This window comes from Polypterus senegalus, chromosome 5 (genome assembly GCF_016835505.1).
Source record: "Polypterus senegalus isolate Bchr_013 chromosome 5, ASM1683550v1, whole genome shotgun sequence".
In the NCBI taxonomy this organism is placed as follows: Eukaryota; Metazoa; Chordata; class Cladistia; order Polypteriformes; family Polypteridae; genus Polypterus; species Polypterus senegalus.
In genome coordinates, this window is record NC_053158.1 from 113205789 (window position 1) to 113225999 (window position 20211).

The 20211-nt window shown below is 35.9% G+C and overlaps 1 long non-coding RNA gene across 2 annotated transcripts; it reads left to right on the forward strand.

Annotated features, from left to right (window-relative positions):
• Nucleotides 1-1581: 1581 nt before the first annotated feature.
• On the forward strand, nucleotides 1582-19995 carry LOC120529995. Of its 2 annotated transcripts, XR_005633855.1 has the most exons (5): nucleotides 1582-1617; nucleotides 7885-8102; nucleotides 8315-8585; nucleotides 17143-17214; nucleotides 19901-19995. It is a non-coding gene; the product is annotated as an uncharacterized LOC120529995 (long non-coding RNA). The 2 variants fall into 2 exon arrangements; XR_005633854.1 differs by lacking the exon at nucleotides 1582-1617 and having other exon boundaries at nucleotides 7810-8102.
• Nucleotides 19996-20211: the final 216 nt, after the last annotated feature.

The following is a 20211-nucleotide window of genomic DNA, read 5'->3' on the forward strand; positions in this document are numbered from 1 at the left end:
TATTTTGGCAGGAAATGTTAAAGTGATTTCAACATCTGTAATTAGTTACATAGACCATAACTAAAACCTCAAAATCATTTTAAAATGTAATATTACAAATAAATGGCTTTAATTAAAAATTTCACATATTGCAGGTGTTCCTAAACATGAACAGCCAGGTTCTACTGAAAGATATGGCTCATCGTTCAAAGGAAATGGAATTTTTGTGAAGTTTGTATAGGATAGCTTTCCTGAAGCACCATTGCATTTGACCAGCTTCACCTTGGCAAAAGCAGAAAAAGGCAGACATCTTTAAAAACTTGCTGCAACAACAATACATGATTTAGAATAGGAAATTGGAAAAGGGAAGACTTTTGTAGTTCCTGGACAAGATATACCTCTAAGAGTTCAGGTTTTGAAGCAAACTTGCATTATAAATGAATATTGATAATATGAGTGTGAATATTTTTGTATTTGTTTCATTTTCATAGTAACATTTTTCAAAAGAAATCAACAGGCAGTGTTACCTAACAGTTAAATTATTGCATTGAAAGTACAAAGTTGCAGGTCTGTCACTAACAGCTAAGGTAATATTTGATCCTGATGTCCTTATGTCATTAAAGAAAATTATCTATCTATCTGTCTGTCTGTCTGTCTGTCTATCTGTCTGTCTATCTATTATAGTACCTTTCACTTCTATCTGTCTGTATCTCTATTTATCTATCATATATATCACCCTTTATGATATCTCTCTATTTCATATTGTGCCTATTTATCCATAACCATGTACATGCATTATACAGCTGCTAGCATCATTTTTATATTGTCATACAGCTGACAGAAGCAGGAATGTCCTCAGTTACTTTTGCAAACAGTCCTGAAACCAACTTGCAAAATTAAAGTTAGACCCAATTAGAAGACGTGCATGATGCTTTGAGTTCAGAAATTCATCATATAGGGAACAACCAGGAGAGGCTAAATGTGAATATACAGACTATAAAAGACAATTAACACCAACATGAGGTAAGGGTATATTTCACATTACTTCTTTAAGAAGCTGATAAAGTCAGCAGCTGGCAGGAGTTTACCAGGCCAGGCACCAGTAAAATGAAATGTGGTGGGTGTTTGCAGATGGAGGTACTATGATAGTAGGAGTGGTCTCAATCTGTATATATCTATACTGTATGTATGTATGTATGCCTTGTACAGCATTAGAGAGGGTTATTTGAAAAAAGGAAGCAAAGGTTGTGACCTAGTGCTGCCCTAGCCCCTGGAAACTACTTGCTAGCCAGGGCCACTTAATAAGTTGTATACATTTCTCCACACTGAAATACCATGATTCATTATTTAAAATTCTAAAAGTAATAAGAGGATGTCTCTTGTATGTTTGTTAGATAGTGAACAGAAGTGTGGTTTATGTATTCTTTACAGATGAAGCATAACAATGTGAATATATTATGTTGTAATTACATAAAATGTGTTTCTACTATACCTAGACTGCATTTTTTTCATTTATTTAGTTAAGCAAAAATGTATTTTAGGCTTAAATACAATATTTATTTTTATACTCCTGTTTTAGATGTTGAAATTAGAGAAGAGACAGTTCAGAGTGTGGCAGAAGTTACAAACCAACCAGGGGTATGCAAACATTTTCATGTTTTCATTTAAATGCCTGTTTGTTTGTATTACAGAATTGTACAAATTTACCAACCTAAAGCAAGTTTAATTTGAAAATCACTTGAGCATAAATAGAAAAAATCTGTACATTTTTACATTGTGCTCCTTAATGTAAAGATACATAGGAATTTCAGGATTCTCTAACTGGATAATCCTTTGTGTCAGACAGCTGGGGACCTTGCCTAGCTGTGATGCCTGGACGGTCCACGAGAGGGACGATACCTCCCCTTGGGCACGAGAGGGCAGCCGCCTGGGTCCTCTTGGGGGTTAATGGAATGGAGCTGGGAAGCTCATTCCCATGGGAGGACATGCCCACTGTTGGGGGCGCCTGGATGGTTATGGAACCCTGGATGGCAGCACTTCCGCCACACCAGGAAGTGCTGCTGGAAAAAATCCCAGGGGCACCCGGAGTGCTTCTGGGTGCTCTCCTGACACTTCAGGCACACCAGGAAGTGTCATTAGAGGGAGCACCTGGAGATCATCCGGGTCATTATAAAAGGGGCCGCCTCCCTCCAGTAGACGAGCCGGAGTTGGGATGAAGGAGACGGCGCTTGTGAGGAGAGGAGTGGAGATCAAAGAGAATGAGAAAGAAAGAAAGACAGAAAAAGAGACAGTTGTTGGTGACAAAGCATTGTGGGGCTGTGAAGCAATAAAGGAGTGTGCTTTTGGACATTCTGGTGTCTGTCTGTCTGTGTCTGGGGCCTGGCTTTCCACACCTTTAATAACACCATAGGATTATGTTTTACGGTATGAGCTGCTATGCTGAAACCAAAGGCAAAATATTGTATATTCTAGAGGTATATATTTTTAAGCTCATAAATTCAGATACAGTTTTGACACCTGTATGCTTTGCAGAATTTAATACCTCATTGATCTTTATTTAAATTAATAAATACAAGGATTTATTAATAAAGCATTCTACTTTAGGTAATTAAGTTTGGGGTTTACTTTTAAGTTTCAGTCGTTATCTCTGACTACTGAGGCAACAACAGCAACACTACCACCTTCTCCTTTTGCAAATGTAAATTCTGGGACTCCAACAGTATGTATTATAATTTATATTTTCTGTCAAATTCTGGTCTTGTCTACTGTAGTGTTTTCTACCATAGTGCACCAGGATAAACTAAATGTTCTTTTATAAAAAAAGAAGAAAAACTTTTAAGTGATGTGTTTTTTTTAGCATATTAATTTGTTGTTAAGGAGAGTCATGCATTCTTTTAACTCATTGTGCAATAAATTAAAAAAAAAAAAAAAAAGAATTATGAGAGGTCTGTAGGGTGCAGTTTGGAGCTTAGTTTTGCATCAGAGTTGTGGTTATTAAAAAAGAAGAATTAATATAGTGCTTCTTGTGGGGTCTGCATTTTCAGTTTATTTATTTATTTTTGTGAGATCCACACACACCAGTCACATTCTGAGGAAAAGGTTTTGGATCTTCAGTGAGGTAATTCTACCATTCACTCAAAATTTTTAGCTCTTGAGTGACAGAAGAAAAAGGTAGTACATCAAATAATACAAATGTGTTCTGGGACCTTAGTTTATACTAATTTCCTGTTAGGGGAACCTGAATCTGTTGCCTTCACTAAAACTGTAGCTGCCTTCTGTAATTAGAATATAAATTTAATATGTCACTGTGCTCTGTGCAAATATTTGAAATCTGTTTTTCCTTTCTTCTCACATGTACAGCTAACCAAAGCCAGATTTAGTACAGGGGCCCAGCATTTAGAATTGCTAGGCAAGCATCTTAAAACAAGACAAGTTAAGGACAACTGCGAAATGGGCAATGTGCACTATTTCTGTGTGACCGAGTCAGCATGACATTGGATCTTCTTTTACTTGTTTGGAATGGCATGATTCACCTAAGTAGGGGCTTGCACATGGAGAAAGAGTGTAAAGCCTTGGAGCAGTCAGTGCACCTGAAAAACAGAGCCTAATTAATTTTTTTTCAGTTCATGGCATGTATACCCTTCCTTCTACATCCAATTTAAAAAGTCAGCTGCTTTTAGTTGCACAAAATGAACTTATTATTAAGCCAATGTATTTGAATACATTCACTCGGCAATCAACAACAAAAGTACACATGGCAATATTTTGGTCACTGCTAGACACAGACTTCATTTCTTATTTGTATTGGAAAGAGATGCCAACTGTAGATTGTATTTTACACTGTCTTACTACATGCAAACCTGACTTAAGGCCTGAAGAAGATGTAGTGTTATTATTACCAACATGACATTATCAAGTCACTGGACCTAGATGACATGTGTAAATTTCTTCAGTTTGTAACTGGTTTCCCACTGCCTGCCATATGATGGCATAAAGGTATCTTTCAATAGACTAAGTGGGATCTGTACTGGAATTTTGATGGGAAATGAGGTCTGGTTTGTATTCAGATGAAGCATTTACAATGACAATGTTGTAATCTTTTTTTCTTTTTCTTAAATATATTAAGTGAGTTGCAGGTGCCTGTTTCTGCAAACTGCAATGCTGAAAGAAACATAGATAAAAGATACCAGAGACAGAAAAGAGCAATATGTGTTTGTAGATTAGCGGATACTTTTGTACTTTTAAGAGAAATGTTTAAAAAATACAGTTGCTTTGAAAGAATCCCAGAGATCCTTTCAGGAGAATGGTGCTGCTAGTTATCTGATGCTCCACTACATGAACCGAGATCCTTATTGAATTACATATACCCCTACACCCTACCTCCAAATAAACACAAAATGCATGTATCTGCGTGTATTCCTCAGATCTTAAAAACATACTGTATAAGGTGTTTATTTGTACTTAATCTAGACTGGCACTTTATTGACATATAATGCATCTGCTTCCTCCAGTTCATTCACATTATAGTGTGCCTATGATCTAAAATAATAGTTACGTTATAGACACAATCATGTTGTATGGTTGTTGCATGTGTTTTTAATTGTTTAATCATAAGTTATTTATACAGTGTGTGGTACTTGCCATTATGATACTATTTTTTTACATTTAAATAGTTTGAAAACAAGTTTAAAATTCTACTTGAAGTTGTGTTCTTGTTATTGTGTACACAAAGTCACCAGAAAAGATCTGGAAGATTTACAAATATTTCTTAAATATGGAAGAAACATTTTTTTTTTTGACAAGTGATACAAAAATTGAATGATAATGGATGATAGATGCACAATGTTATGAGGTGCTTGTTACATTACTACTGTAATCCTGCTTGAAAGTTTGCCTTACAGCTCCACTGGTGGTCTGCAGAACGCAAATGTTTGGGCATTGAAGGTGAGGGTGGGTGAATAGAGATGGAGTAACAGATAGACTGTTGCTCATCCTTTATGTGTTTTTCTTGGAAAATTTCACTTTTAATAATTTTTCCCTGAAGAGAATGGTGAAATTATGTACAATATCTGAACGTTTTGAAATGGTACAGATAGTCAGGAACATTGTAGCCTATAAGTGTGTACAGAATGCCATTAACATATTAAGTTCCTTTGCTTAGTTTTCAGAAAGATAAAAGGGTTTTGAAAATCTCAGGCACATTATTGTAATAATTTCAAATAAAAATGTCCAGTTTTACATGTTTATTTGTTACACCCATGCTAAAATTACATATTTCAATTATTGTGTTGCTTGTTTAACTACAATTGTCATTATTACAATGTTTTTTCATAAAGTTGGAAGTCAAATATGTATAGTTTTTGCTGTTTGTATTACCCTCAAACATACTGTATCTGTTTCAAAATGATAGTGATATGTAATTTATACAGAAATAATGTGAAGTGTTATGTATGATACAATTTATATTGTTAATATTGTAGCATCCCAGCCAGGTTGAAGGGCTTTGGAATGACTGTTGGGTTCGATCAAGTGAGGGCGGAGTACAGTGTAGAGGAATGACAGTAGGGGTATGACTGACACGGAAAGGGGAGGTGGGACCTGGGATGGGAACAGGGCTGAGAGGTTCGTTGGAAAAGGGGCTAGAAGGTTATGTTGTGGGGTTATGCAGTCGGTGTTTTGTCTTTTTCTGTTTTTTTGCTTTTCTTTAATGACGTCTCTCAGGACTGCAAATATAAGAGAAATATAGGAGATTGTAAATAGTAATTTTTTTGCTGTTACAATCCTGGTTTTTTTTTCTTTATTGTTCAAGTAAACTATTTTGTAAGTGCTACTTTGTCCGTCTGTTTTTTTTTCTTCATTTTCGAACCTGACATGGAGGTCACTACAATATTTTTGCTTAAATGCTTAATAATATTTGTTTTAAATCCAAATAAATTGGTATGTGACAACTGACAACGATGCACAATATTATACTGAGTAGTTTTTGGGAAAAATATTTATGTCTTCTTCATGTCTGTATATGAATTATAGTTACTATTACTGCCTGATAGCACCACATCATATTGATTGGTAACTCTGAGCTGGCCTTAGGTGATTGTGTGTATGTATGTGTGTGAGTGGGCCCAGCCTGTACAGGACTGACATCCAATTAAAGTGTGGTTTGTAAATTGTTCTTATTTCTGCTGAAGCTACAATCAAATAACAAATTTAAATGCATTAACTATGCAAGTTTGGATCCAATGCATAACTGTGGCGTAGTTCATCCTCAGCACCCTAACAAGGCACCCCTTTTTCCCTTTCTGTAATCTCTCCCGCCTGCAGTTTCAGCCTTCAACACCAACCTTCCTCCAGACTCAAACTTTTGTTGTGAAGTGGTTTTAAATCCTATCATGGTGACACAGACAACCTGGATTAGCTCCTGGTACAGCAGACTAGAAAAGTCTTCGGTGGGTTTCTGGATTCTTAAACTCTAAGGTGCGCAAAGAAGGGCCTTGTCTGTCTCCTCAGGTAAAAAGGTTTAGAATGACCCCATATGTTTACTTAAAGAAATTTTTTTTTATCTTTTCAGACATTCTTTCCATGGTTACACTCTGTTTCTGATGAGAAAGCTAAGCATCCTAAACTACAGACATGCATCTTTAACATCTCACATGAAAACTACATAAACACTTGAAGTTACCAACTTCAGACATGTGGTGAAAACAGCACTCCATCCAAAGCTGTTTGCCTGTCAGATGCATATTTGTACAGACAACATCATCATCAATATGTTATACAGGTCCTTCTCTTATTTGGATTGGGCATTCAGACATATGGGACCCATGTTTTTGATTTACGTGGTGCCTTTAACAACACAGAGCCCTACTACTGTAATATAAGCTAAGATTAGTGAAAATGGGTGGTCACCGTGTGTCTTGGATCTCTGACAACTTTACAAATGGACCACTATTTGAGGCTACATAACAGTTGTGGCGAGCGGCTGGGGGTGGTACCCAGCCGGGATACCCGGAAGGACCAGAGGAGGGATTGCGCCTCCTCCAGACCACGAGGGGGCGACCACCCTGGTGGCTTTGGGGACCATGGGAAAGGAGCATGGAAGCTCAACCCCATAGGGGCCTGTGGTCATCTCTAGGGGGCACCCAGATGCCTGAGGAGCCCTGGGCCTCAGCACTTCTGCCACACTCGGAAGTGTCGGGGGCAAGAAGACCAGGGACACCCAGAGTGCTTCCGGGTGCACAGCTGACACTTCCGCCACACCAGGAAGTGTCAGTTGTAGCTCCTTGGGAGGCACCTGGAGCACGTCCGGGTTGGTTTAAGAGGGGCCGCCTCCCTCCATTCGATGGCTGGAGTTGGATGGAAGAAGGACAGAGCTCGGAGGAGAGGAGTGGAGGTGGACCTGAAGAGAGAGGCATTGGTTAAGAGGCCTGGACTTTGTGGGTGTTTGGTATGGGATTCTGGGTTGTGTGCACTGTAAATATTGTACAGATGAATAAATGTGTGTTTGTTGGTGAACCATCAGTGTCTGCTTGTCTGTGTCCGGGCCAGCATCCACACAGTGTAATAGGTTAAATGTTTGTTAAGTGTCTCTGAAGAACTCCCAGCTTTCTTCCTGCTTACCCTATAGAAATATTGTATCTATCTGCTGAGATTCTTGTACAGGTCTGCCATTGTGGTCTGTACGGGAGGCCAGATACAGAGGCCTCCTTGTAGTTAAAAATAGTCCTGGTAGTGACTGTGGCTGCCTGATCTGAGTACAGCGCTGCTACGTGTAGAAGTAATTCATCTCACTTACGTCACTAGCTGCATACGCACCGATAGAGCATGGCGGAGGGAGGCTGAGAGATTAAAAACTCTCCAAACATTTTAAAAGCTGATATCTGGTCTCATTTTGGATTTTATGAACAGATTGGGAAGCATCAACTGAACAAGTCGGAGCTGAGGTACAAGGTTCCGTCGGGCTGCCACTTTACAGAAAAGGTTATACCAGCTCTTTACCATGAAACCAGAGCCCAGATAACAGCGTCAATGAGCAAAGCTAGTCGGGCAGCAATAACGTGATTCATGGACTTCAGTGGCAACAGAATGTAAACAGAGGAGTGACTGAAGAGGCAGCATCCTTGGAGGTAATTAAATCATGTATATTGTGAAATGTATAAAATTATAAACTGTCATAACAATATTATACAATGATATAATACAATTATAAATTAGCATAACAGTAAATGTTTTAAGATTGAATAAAAACACAAATAGATGTGAGCTGTCGCATTGACTGAGTACACTATCTGCTAAGTTGTTACTTTTTTATATTTTCTATGTTTATGGTTCAAAACAGAACGAGTGTATTCTTACTGGGGAGACAAAAGTGGTTGAAGTGTCTGAGGGAACAGAAACTCTGGAAGAAAAAACACCAATGGAAAACGCCCCCTCTTCTCCCAAAAGAAAGGCCTCATCGTTGCTTGTGAGTTTGCTGGGACAGTCTTTCAGTGATACTGAAGGTAAAGTAGAACCAAAGACCCCCTATGCAACGGCTGAAGTGGAAATGAACAGGTACTGCAAAGCCTCATCCCTGCCTCTGACTTGAGGACCCCTTGAATTGATGGCAGGTACGCAAGGTCCCATTTCCCCTCCTCTCTCAGCTCTCAAAACAATATTTATGTATCCCTGGCGCAAGCGTATCTGCAGAGTGTGTTTTCTCCATTGCAGAAGATGTGGTCATAACAAAAAGATTCACTCTCAAACCAAAGCATGTAGATCAACTGGTGTTCTTGCACAAAAACCTACAAATTCCCAAATGCTAAAACCAGTGCCTGCGATGTTTTGCACATTCAAAAAGTGCCCAGTGCTGATGTTAAAGATTTTATTTTGTGTAGTTCTTATTTTGTATTTTGCACAATAGTAGTATCTGTAGAGCAGATTTTCCCCACAGCCAGAGATGAGGTCACTGCAAAAAGATCCACTCCCAAACCAGAGCATGTTGTTCAACTGGTGTTCATATTCAAAAGCCCCAATTGCTGAATATTGACTAATTTTTATTTTGTAAATTTGTCTTTGTAATGATGTGAACTTTCAGGAAGTGCCCTGTATACAGTGCTGTTATTTTATGTTATAGATTTTATTTTGTATTTCATAGCACCACAGATTTTTTGTTTTTGAAGACTGACCATATTCATACAAGATGTAGGCTAGGCCTATACTATTTATTTCTGTTTACAATTTAATGTAATTGTCACCATTTCTGTTTACATTTTCAGGTTTTGTTAAACAAAACGGAAGCTTACATCTCACTGCTTGCATTTGTATCTGAAAACATAATGTGAAGTAATGTAGAAAAATTGATGGGCTGCATCGTGATACATCGAGATATCGTATCGAATCAAATTGTGAGACCAGTGAAGGTTCACACTTCTACTGCCCACTGTACCTAAACATCAGACATTTTCTTAATTGTTTTGAAATTTAGAAACTGAAAGAAACGTTGATTTTTTTTATTTATGTCAGCTTATGCATGTGTATTTTAAGGCAGTACTTTACAGCATCAGGAAATGTAAGACATACATTTATTAAAGATGCAGACAAAGAATGAGAATGTTTACTGAGCATAATTGAAAACCTATTATATTTACTGCCAGTACAATATAAACCATAGAAAATGATAAAATAATGTAACATGATCTTTAGAGATCTTCCATTAATACCAAAACTAAAAATTGAAATCATGTTTGACCAAGCTCTTAATTCTTTTTCCAATGCTGTTAAGCTGACAATGTAGTGTTGTCTGCATTAGATTGTAAAAACGTAACAACACAACTGACATATCAGGAATAGTTATTCTGTAATCCCTCTCCATGCTGAAATTCAGCAGAAAGCATTTAAATCTGCTGATTAGTTAAATTTAATATGTTGGATGACTCTTCTACCCCACAAAAAATCAGATGAAATTAAACCTGGCCCCCCAATTCTTTGTAAGTTTTCTAATAAAATTAGTAATAAAAGTTAAATAGTAGCGTCTGAAGGAGCAGCATTTGTGATAAGAAGCCCATCGGACCAAATATGCTCTGGTGTTCGGTTTCCTTCTGTTCTAATTCTGTGTATATTCCAACCATTTCTAAATAGTTCAAGTTATTTGCTGATTTCATTAAGGTACACTAAATGAAGACATGCTACTGTATGTGTACATTATTGTCCGGATTCAGAATAAGAAGATCCTCCATTTCACAGAACTCCTTGTAAAATGGTTCAATGACCTGTGAGAATACATCTTTCCAAAAGCCTTTTAAATCTTTTAATTTCTTTTAATTCTTTTTTTACTGACTGCCCAGTAATATGTATACACTGTGTGCACAATTATTAGGCAAGTTGTATTTTTGAGGATTAATTTTAATATGGAACAAACACAGTGCTATCAGTCAATCCAAAATGTTAATAAACCTGAAACCTGAATGTTTCACAACGGAAATGTGAGTGTGAACATCATCAGGGGAATACATATGTGCACACAATTATTAGGCAACTATTAGTGTGCAGATTTATTATGCAACTAAAAGAAAAATGAAAATTTTCCCATCTCACTTGTTTATTTTCATCTGTTATAGTGAGAATAATAAACAAACACCTCAAAATTTACAAATAAACATCTCTGACATTTAAAAAAATAAATCAATCAATCAATGACCAATATAGCCACCCTTCTTTCCAATAACAGTCATAAGCCTTTCCATTCATGGAGTCTGTCAGTTTCTTGATCTGTTGACGATCAGCTTTTTGTGGAGCAGTGACTACAGCCTCCCAGACACTCTTCAGAGAGGTGTATTGTTTTTCTCCCTGTAAATCTAGCGTTTAAGAAGTGCCCACAAGTTCTCGATAGGGTTTAGGTCAGATGAGGAAGGGGGGCCATGTCATTATTCTTTCATTTTTAAGGCCTTTACTGGCTGGCCACGCAGTGGAGAACTTCGATGCAAGTGATGGAGCATTGGCCTGCATAAAAATCATGGTCTTCTTCGTGTATCACTGTTTGAAGAAAGTGTCTTCGAAAAACTGGCAGTAGGTTTGGGAGTTGATTTTGAGTTCATCTTCAATGCAAAAAGGTCCAACTAGCTCATCTTTAAAAATACCAGCTCATACCAGTACCCCACCTCCACGTTGGAGTGGAGCTCTGTGCCATTACTGATCCATCCATCTGGTCCATCAAGAGTCACTCTCATCTCATCGGTCCATAAAACCTTTGAAAAAAATCTGTCTTCAGATATTTCTTGGCCCAGTTTTGACGTTTCAACTTATGTTTCTTGTTCAGTGGTGGTTGGGTTTCAGCCCTCCTTACCTTGGCCATGTCTTTGAGCACTGAACACCTTGTACTTCTGGGCACTTCAGGTAGGTTGCAGCTCTGGAATATGAAAGTACTGGAGGATAATGGGTTCCTGGTAGCTTCACGTTTGATTCTTCTCAAATCTTGGGCAGCTAATTTGCGTCTTTTGTTCTCAACACGTTTCTTGCGACCCTGTTGACTATTTGCAACAAAATGTTTGATGGTTCTGTGACCACACACCAATATCTTAGCAATTCCAAAAGTGCTACATCCCTCTGAAAGACTTTTTACAATTTTTGACTTTTCAGAGTCAGTTAAATCTCTTTTTTGGCCTATTTTGCCCGAGGAAAACTAGCTGCCTAATAATTCTGCACACCTTGATATAGGGTGTTGATCTCCTTAGGCCACACCCTCCCTCATTACACAAATACACATCACCTGACGTGCTTAAATCCAATAAGCATTCAAGTTAATACAGCTTGGAGTTGGAATATACGCATTAAAAATGATGATATGGTCAAAATACTCACTTGCCTAATAATTGTGCACACAGTGTACTATGCTGCACTCCTATCAGGATATTCATGAGCAGTGCAACTTGAGTATTTTCTCCTCTGTGATCTGATCTTACTCGAGATGGTAGGCCATACATTACAATAACCTTGCAAAAAACTTCTAAAACTGTGGATGATTTGTTTTCAAATGCACAATTTAATTATGGAATAAGACAGGAGAATCTATCGATGCATCCATGAATAGTAAATCCCCATCTCCAAAAAATAAAATTAAAGGACACCAAAATGTAAATTACATATAATACATATTTTTTTGATAAGAAAATACTGATCATTATGTTGATGGACATTCTATTACTTTTCTCAAATTAATGAGATTACAATAAACTGGCAGGTAAATTAAACTGTAAGAAGTACCTAATGTACTGTACAGCATTATAAATATGTACAAGAATGAAATTACCTTATTAACATAGACAGTTTGGGGATGCAACTAGGTATGACCTTATTTGGATTACCTGAGCCTACCTTCCTGCAGTATTCATAGGGTCTATTCTCATTAAAGAGCCGTGTACTCTTTTTCTTTGTACAATTAATCCCTTTGTTCTAAGATATCCACTGATCATCTGTTAGAATTCATACAGCAAGAATTTTTTAATAAGCTAAAGTACAGTAATATGTTAGTGTGTGTGTATATATAACCACAGAATTAATTAATGAAATCCATCCATTCATTTTCCAACCCGCTGAATCCAAACACAGGGTCACGGGGGTCTGCTGGAGCCAATCCCAGCCAACACAGGGCACAAGGCAGGAACCAATCCTGGGCAGGGTGCCAACCCACCACAGTACACACACAAAGGCCAATTTAGAATAGCCAATCCACCTAACCTGCATGTCTTTGGACTGTGGGAGGAAACCGGAGCGCCCAGAGGAAACCCATGCAGACACAGGGAGAACATGCAAACTCCACGCAGGGAGGACCCAGGAAGTGAACCCAGGTCTCCTAACTGCGAGGCAGCAGCGCTACCACTGTGCCACTGTGCTGCCCTAATTAATGAAATGCTTCTTCTAATCTTTTGAAGTTCTGCATAAAAATACTACATCAAACAGACATAATAATTGATTACAGAGAAGCAGAGGTCACTGGGGCAGATCTACTGTAGGTTAATCTGAGGAAGTGAAACTGAACCCAAGCCTATGAAAGAGTATAATAAAAACATTCACCCATAATGTTCCAAATAAGATTTAACGTAATATCCACATCTTTGCAATGTGAGAAGAAACTATATCTGCAGAGACAACATAAACATGGGGAAAACTTGTAGACTCCACACTGTTACTACATATAAAATATACAAATATAAAAATACAATAGAAATAATTCAGCTATCTAGAAGCTAGAAAAACTTACCACTGTCCCAGTATTTGGAAATTGATAATGGAGCAGTTTTACTTCATTATTAAGTTCATTGTCAGTAATGCCACTGAATTTACTGTGTGGGGACAGTCCTTCCTTTATAAGTCTCTTGTAGATATATGACACAGAACAGCCTAAGTGGTCAGCAATCTTCTTTCCAGTATATCCTTGTAAAATATACATTTGAAGTTGTTCTCTAGTAATCAATATCTTTGGTAAACCATGGCCATCTCTGTGTTGTATTGTTTGCATAACTATGTATTCTATGTATTATTTTATATTACATATTTGCTTCAAAATACACTAACGGTATGATAAGAAAAAAATAAAAAGAAGAAAAAACTACATACATGCAGTTATACATATTTGGATAGTTTGGAACACCATACTGTACATTACAAAGCAAAACAGCATGATTGTTATAAAGCATAGTAAGTAGTAAGATAACAGAAAAAATGTATGGCCTACAGCAAATATATCATTTACCAAGTTGCATATTTGTAAGTAATTATAAGTAATTAAAAACATTGTTAAAAAACAATGTAATCTTACTGTACATTAAATGCATTTAACCAAATGGTGACTATTCCTAGCATACAGGGTGGTCCAGATCTAATTATGCAACTCTTAATGCAATGCAGGAAAACAATACAATTTTGGGTGATTGGCGCTACCAGTCCGGTCAAACATTTTGTTGATTTGAGAGATCGTGTTCCTATGCACTGCAGGCGGTCCAAATTCCTCCGAAATCCTGTGATGCCCATTGTTATAGCGTAATGAAAATTGCATAATGTAGATCTGCACCACCCTATAGAATGTAAAGGAATTAACTTTTCTTAGTCAGTTTAGCTCAATTTAAACTGTACAGCATTATGTTATATCATAAGTAGCTCATGAAACAGTGAAGCAGTGTAAGCTCATTTTCAAAAATCACTCAAGTAGTTCCTTTAGCAGGGTCAGAGAGAGGGACGTTTGTCCTTTACAACTTTATAGTGTACATTAAAAATTGTGTTTGGTGAAGGTGTATAAGATAAAAGGGCTGCTATGTTCAATGACCGTAACCCTCTCCCACAACCATAGGTATTATAATATTCATCTCTTTTTAAAATGTGCAGAGAAGATAAAATGCATCCATTTTATAGTGTAGTTTTGATTATTTAAACTCAAAAACTTTAAATGAAATATTTGAAGTTTAATGTGAAAGGGATGTACAGTGCATGTTACTAAACGCTTACATATAATTTTGAAATTAAATATAAAAAATATAAGGAAGAGTGAGGTTGACTGACTGTCACATCCCAAATATTGATTTTAAATGTTTTTAAAGATGAAATAGGCTATTACATCACATATAAAATCTTTTTGGTGTCTTGCATTTTCCTTTGAGTCAAACTTTGTTCCACTTCCTTCACCACCTTTTGAGCAACAGTCTCCTTGGCTAGAAATTAAGAATAGCCAAATACTGTATTTAGAATTTTCATTGCTTTATTTAATTTTCTTAAAAGGAATACTTAGAACAAAATATTGAATTAGCTTTTGTTCCTCTATATATAAGACTTAAGTAAGATAACATACCTTCTCTACTGCTTGACTGAATGCTCTCAGAATCTTCCATATTTTCAAAAAAATTCAACAAATCCTCTAATGAATATAACATTTCTATATGAAAGTAATCTGATATGTACTGAAATTCTGTCAAACTGCGTTTTTGCCATTTGAAGCAACCTCAAATTAAATTTCCAAAGAGCCTTCTTCAGCATTTCTCTAAAAGGTTCTAAAGATATTTTTAACTTCCCTGAGAACAGAATGTGCTCCTGATGTTTCTACCATGATTACTAGTTACTAGAAAACAGTGATGTTGTTAGTTGAGCAGGAAGTGATGTAAAAATATATTTAAATAAGGATGAAGTGATTTAAAGAAATCTGTAATTCATTTAAATAAATCTCTAAATCATTTAAAGATATCTGTAAGTATGCAAGCACTCATTTAAAGATTATTTGCAAATCATTTAAATATTCTGTAAATATACAAGTACTCATTTAATGATATCTGTAATTCATTTAAAAATTTATGTAAATCATTTAAAGATACCTTTATAAATATACTGAAAGTCATTTAAAGATATCTATACGTAAAAAAGTCATACATTTTTCAGTAACAACTTTGACTAAAATTTTCTAGGCCAAAGTGACATTTGGACATACGGTATCTATTATCGATTTGAAGATACTGTATCTGTAAATCAGTAAGTGCTTCTCATTTTTTTCATGTAAGTTGTCTTTACACCAAGGACTTTCTTGTTTAAAGTTGTAATGATCCAGTGATCCAATTTGTAAGTAATGGTAAGTACAGATATGTAAGCAGGGCTTTGGGCATTTAATGCTTTATGTATTAAAAGGAGTATTTTGAAATTTGCCCTAAACCTAACTAGGAGCCAGTGTAAGGACGTAAGAAATTGAGTTATGTGTTCATATTTTTGAATCCTTGTAATAATTCTTGAGGCAGCATTTTGAATTGTAAAGAATGATAGAATGATTTGAAGAACTAGTGAATACCACATTGAAGCAGTCAATCCTACTAGAAATAAATGTATGAACTAATTTCTCAGTATCGTGCATATTTTAAAAAATGCCTACATTTTCCAGTTTTTTATATTGTAAAAAGCATTTTTGGATAGTTTTGTAATTTGTTCTTTAAATGACATGCTAGTAATAAAGATAATGCCTAGATTACGGGCTGATTCAGTAAAACAACTGAGTTAAATAATGACAAAATATTGTTGTGATCAGCATCATTTCCCCCAATAACTAATAGTTTTGTTTTATTTGTGTTCAAAGACAAGTGGTTCTTATCCATCAACTCCCTTAACTCACTAACACATATAATTGAGTAAAACATCAGAGAAATGTGATTTGTTCTAAAAGAAGAGTATAACTGGGTGTCATATAAGTAAAAGTTAATGTTATGTTTTCGAATAATAGTTCCCAATGAAAGTATGCAAAATGAAAATAGTAAAGATCCCAGTACCGATCCATGCAGGACACCACATATATCTTCAGTGTATAATGAAGGAGTACATTCAGCACTTTCTATATGTAATGAAACCGATTTGATAAATAAGAACTAAACCAGGCAAGGACAATACCTGTGAGCCAATGTATTTTTTCCAGCCTATGTAGTAAAATAGAATGGTCAATGGTGTCAAATGCTGAACATAAAACAACAAAATTACAGCCCACAATGTAATTTACAAGATGTGTTAGTGTTGTTCCTATATTATTAACAGTGCGGAAGTCAGACAGGAAATTCTCAAATAAATTGTGATGTTCAAGGAGAGATGGAAGCTGATTGTCAACTATTTTTTTTTTCATGTATTTTAGAGAAAAAGGGTACATTTGAAACAGGTTTATAATTATTAAGTGTATGTGGGTCTTGGTTTGACTTTTTAAGTAATGGTTTGATAACTGGCACTTTTAGTGCATCAGGAAACGCACCATTCAGTAATAAGCTATTGATAAGGATGAGAATGGGTTCCATTGGGCTTTTTATTAGTTTTATTGGCACTGAATCTAAGGAAAAAGTAGTAGGTTTCATTTTAGAAACTAAAGTTAAAATGTCACGATCTGTTACAAGATTAAAATTTCTAAAGTAGTGTATGCAAGGCGAGACCGGGCTTGTCAAAGTTTGCAGTGTGATGCTGAATTCCAGGATCTTACATTTTGGATTGTCCTAATAAAGAAGTTCATAAAGTCTGTACTGCTAACTTCTGTTGGTATTTTGCACTGCAGTTCTGAATTTCCATTTGATAGATTAGCCACTGTTCTAAGCATACACGAGGATTGTTACTGTTGTTAACTATTATTTTAGTATAGCAGTCTGGGCGGGCTTTAAAGAGAGTATTTTTTTTTACATGTTTTAACAGTCTCTGTCAATGCAATTCGGAAAACCTGCAGCTCCAGTTTTCAAAACTCTAAGAACTCGAGTGCTCACCAGGGTGAGTTTCAATGTGCTTTAATCATTTTTGTTTTAAGTGGACCTACTGTATTCAGAGCCTCTCTCAAAGACACATTATAATTTGATCTTAGATGATCTAAATTGTTTTCCACAGTTAGACTTGACTTACTCAAAATATCTACAAAAGTTTGAAACAGAGTTACATTCTAGACGTATCACTGTATTTGTTTTAGTCTGTGAATGAATTGGTAAGGGCAGAACAAAGTCAAATGTAATTAAATAGTGATCAGAAATAACTTCATTTAATGGAGCAATATTTACATTTTGAATGAACTCTGGAAGTTATAATTAGATCTAATGTGTGGTTATGATTATTTGTTGAACTGTTAATAATATGACAAAGCACTACTGATTTTAACAAATAAATACGTAAAACATTTACTAAATGTGTCATTTTGAACATCAACACTACATGATCATAATTTATAAGTAAATCAAATAAAAGACTGCCAAATTCAGTCATGAACAATGAATATATGTAACTGTGGTATTCTATAGACTAGCATTACAACTGTGATGAAATCTGTTTCAATACTTAAAATGAGTACCCCAAAGGATGTGAAATCACCTACATTTTTAGAGGTGGTTTTCATTTTGTCAAAATAAATTACTCCAAGGCTTGCTTAATAAAATTTATGATCATTTCTTTTAACTCCTAGCTTCTGTGCTGCCAGCTTACATGCATGAATGTGCTGGTCCTCACCTTGAAGGGGTATAATAAATATAGTGAGAAACAATGTTTTACTTTACAATAATAGATTGGAATAGGATCTGTAAATACTTTCAGCAATCACAGATAAAATGTTGCAGTACAATAATGAGCAAAATTTTAGTATTTTTCATGTCAAAATTATTTCTTCTTAATTATGGCAAATATTAATTTCCCACAAGAAACTGCATTCTAAAGTGAAAACATAAAAATAAGCCTTTATTTATACATTGGTTTTTGCTCAACTATTTATTAACAAAGGTTTTTTTTTTTTTTTTGCATTATTGTGCCTAAATTTTATAACCAAAAAGAAATGATATTTATTGTAATAAAGAAGCTGAAAAGTTGCAAGCACAACTCTTCAAATTTTTAAAAGAAAGTATTTATATGATTAAAAATCATTGTTTAATACAGTATCAATAAAATTAAACACACAGAAACAATGGGTGCTTTAGGAAATTTCTCTCCAAAAACTGGATTTTACAGTACATAACCAAGTTATTTTATGATACACAGTCCTGGAATTGAGTTTCTTTTGTGCCCCAATCTGTCAGCTATCACTGTGCCAAGTTTAGATATAATATCCCCCAAAACATTTAGTCTCTTTCCGCAATTTCGTTGGGAACAGAGAAGATGGGAGGAATTGTAATTGGGCATTAAAAAGTTGGTACGACGCTGGGAAAATTGCATCCCAAAGGAAGGTGACTATGTAGGAAAATGATGTAATTTATTAATTCTTAATAAATAAAGTTAAAAAAAAGTGCAGAATCTGTTTAAATGTCCCTTGCATATGTATATATCTTTCTATTATGTAAAAAATTTTGGGTTGAGATGTTATCATCTCGGAGAAGTCCCGCAAGACTACTTGCACGTCACACCCATTTCTTGGGGACACTTTAATGTCCTACAAGACAAGGAAGTGAGAGAAAAAAACAGCTGCTGTACAGGCTTTTAAATGATCGTTGCGCAGTGCAACATCCAGATCACGCAGCACGGCAGCAGCAGCTGATGTACAGGCTTTTAAATGATCGATGCACAGCCTGACGTGCAGATCACGCAGCTCGGTAGCAGCTAGCAGCAAGCCAGAAGCTGATATGTCCGCATCTTCTTAGTGTGCGTTCAGTCCCCCCTTCACAACACAAGCGGCTGAGACACGAAGTGGCTAGCGTGAAGCATGCCCCCGGGGGTGGGGGATGTTGGGTGGGCAAGTGAAGCGAGTAGGGGGCACAGCCCCCTAGTATGTATAAATTTTAGAAAAAAAAATATGCACAATCACTAGAAATTTCAATAATTTAAGCAGAGATGAGCAAATATCTTCTTCAGAGTTGTTCTAATATCTGTTGCATCTCCTTGGAAGAAGGGAATGCTATGATAACTTTAATCACAAGTAAACTTACCTTTCTAAAAGTTGCTTCTTGCTTAAAGAAAGAAGTTAGTGCATTAGAATGCTGCAAGCAATGAGGACACCTATCATATGTTTTTCATTTAATAATGTTAACATACTTTAGTGTAGTTTAGTCTATAAATGTTTTATTAAATAAGCATTATAAAAAAAAAATCTAATGTGGCCAAAACATGACTTTCTCCATACTTACAACATATATAAGGACTACAGATGCAATACCAGAGAAGTTTACTTTTTATTTTTTAGTCTTCTTAATAAGTGAATATATTAAAAAATGTTTTATTTTTGTAAATAAAAAAATGATGCGGTGGGCTGGCGCCCTGCCTGGGGTTTGTTTCCTGCCTTGCGCCCTGTGTTGGCTGGGATTGGCTCCAGCAGACCCCCGTGACCCTGTAGTCAGGATATAGCGGGTTGGATAATGGATGGATGGAAATAAAAAAATGAAATATTTGGCCTTTTATTTTTTGGTGTAAAATTTAAACAATTAGTCAGTTCACCTTTAATATTTTTATTTTTGTTTAATTCCTTTACTCGTGGTTTGTTTCATTTCAGATGGTAGAAATTATAAAGGAAGGAGTAGAAACCTGTTTCTTCTGCCACAGAGGTGGGATGGTCTGGGGACTAACATGCCAAAGTCAGAAAATGAATGTTCCAAGTTAAAAGCTCAAAGTAAAAAATCTTTCTTTAATTAAAATGTAATCAGTGTTTCTTTGCAATGAAGTTAGATGTGACCATTGTGTTTAAAAATGTTGAACTTCAAAAGCATAATGCTCAAGCTTTGTCTTAAATACATATGCTAAATGTTCTATACTTCTGAAAAATTGTTGCTTGTATCATCTTTAATAACCTTTACACTTTAAAAG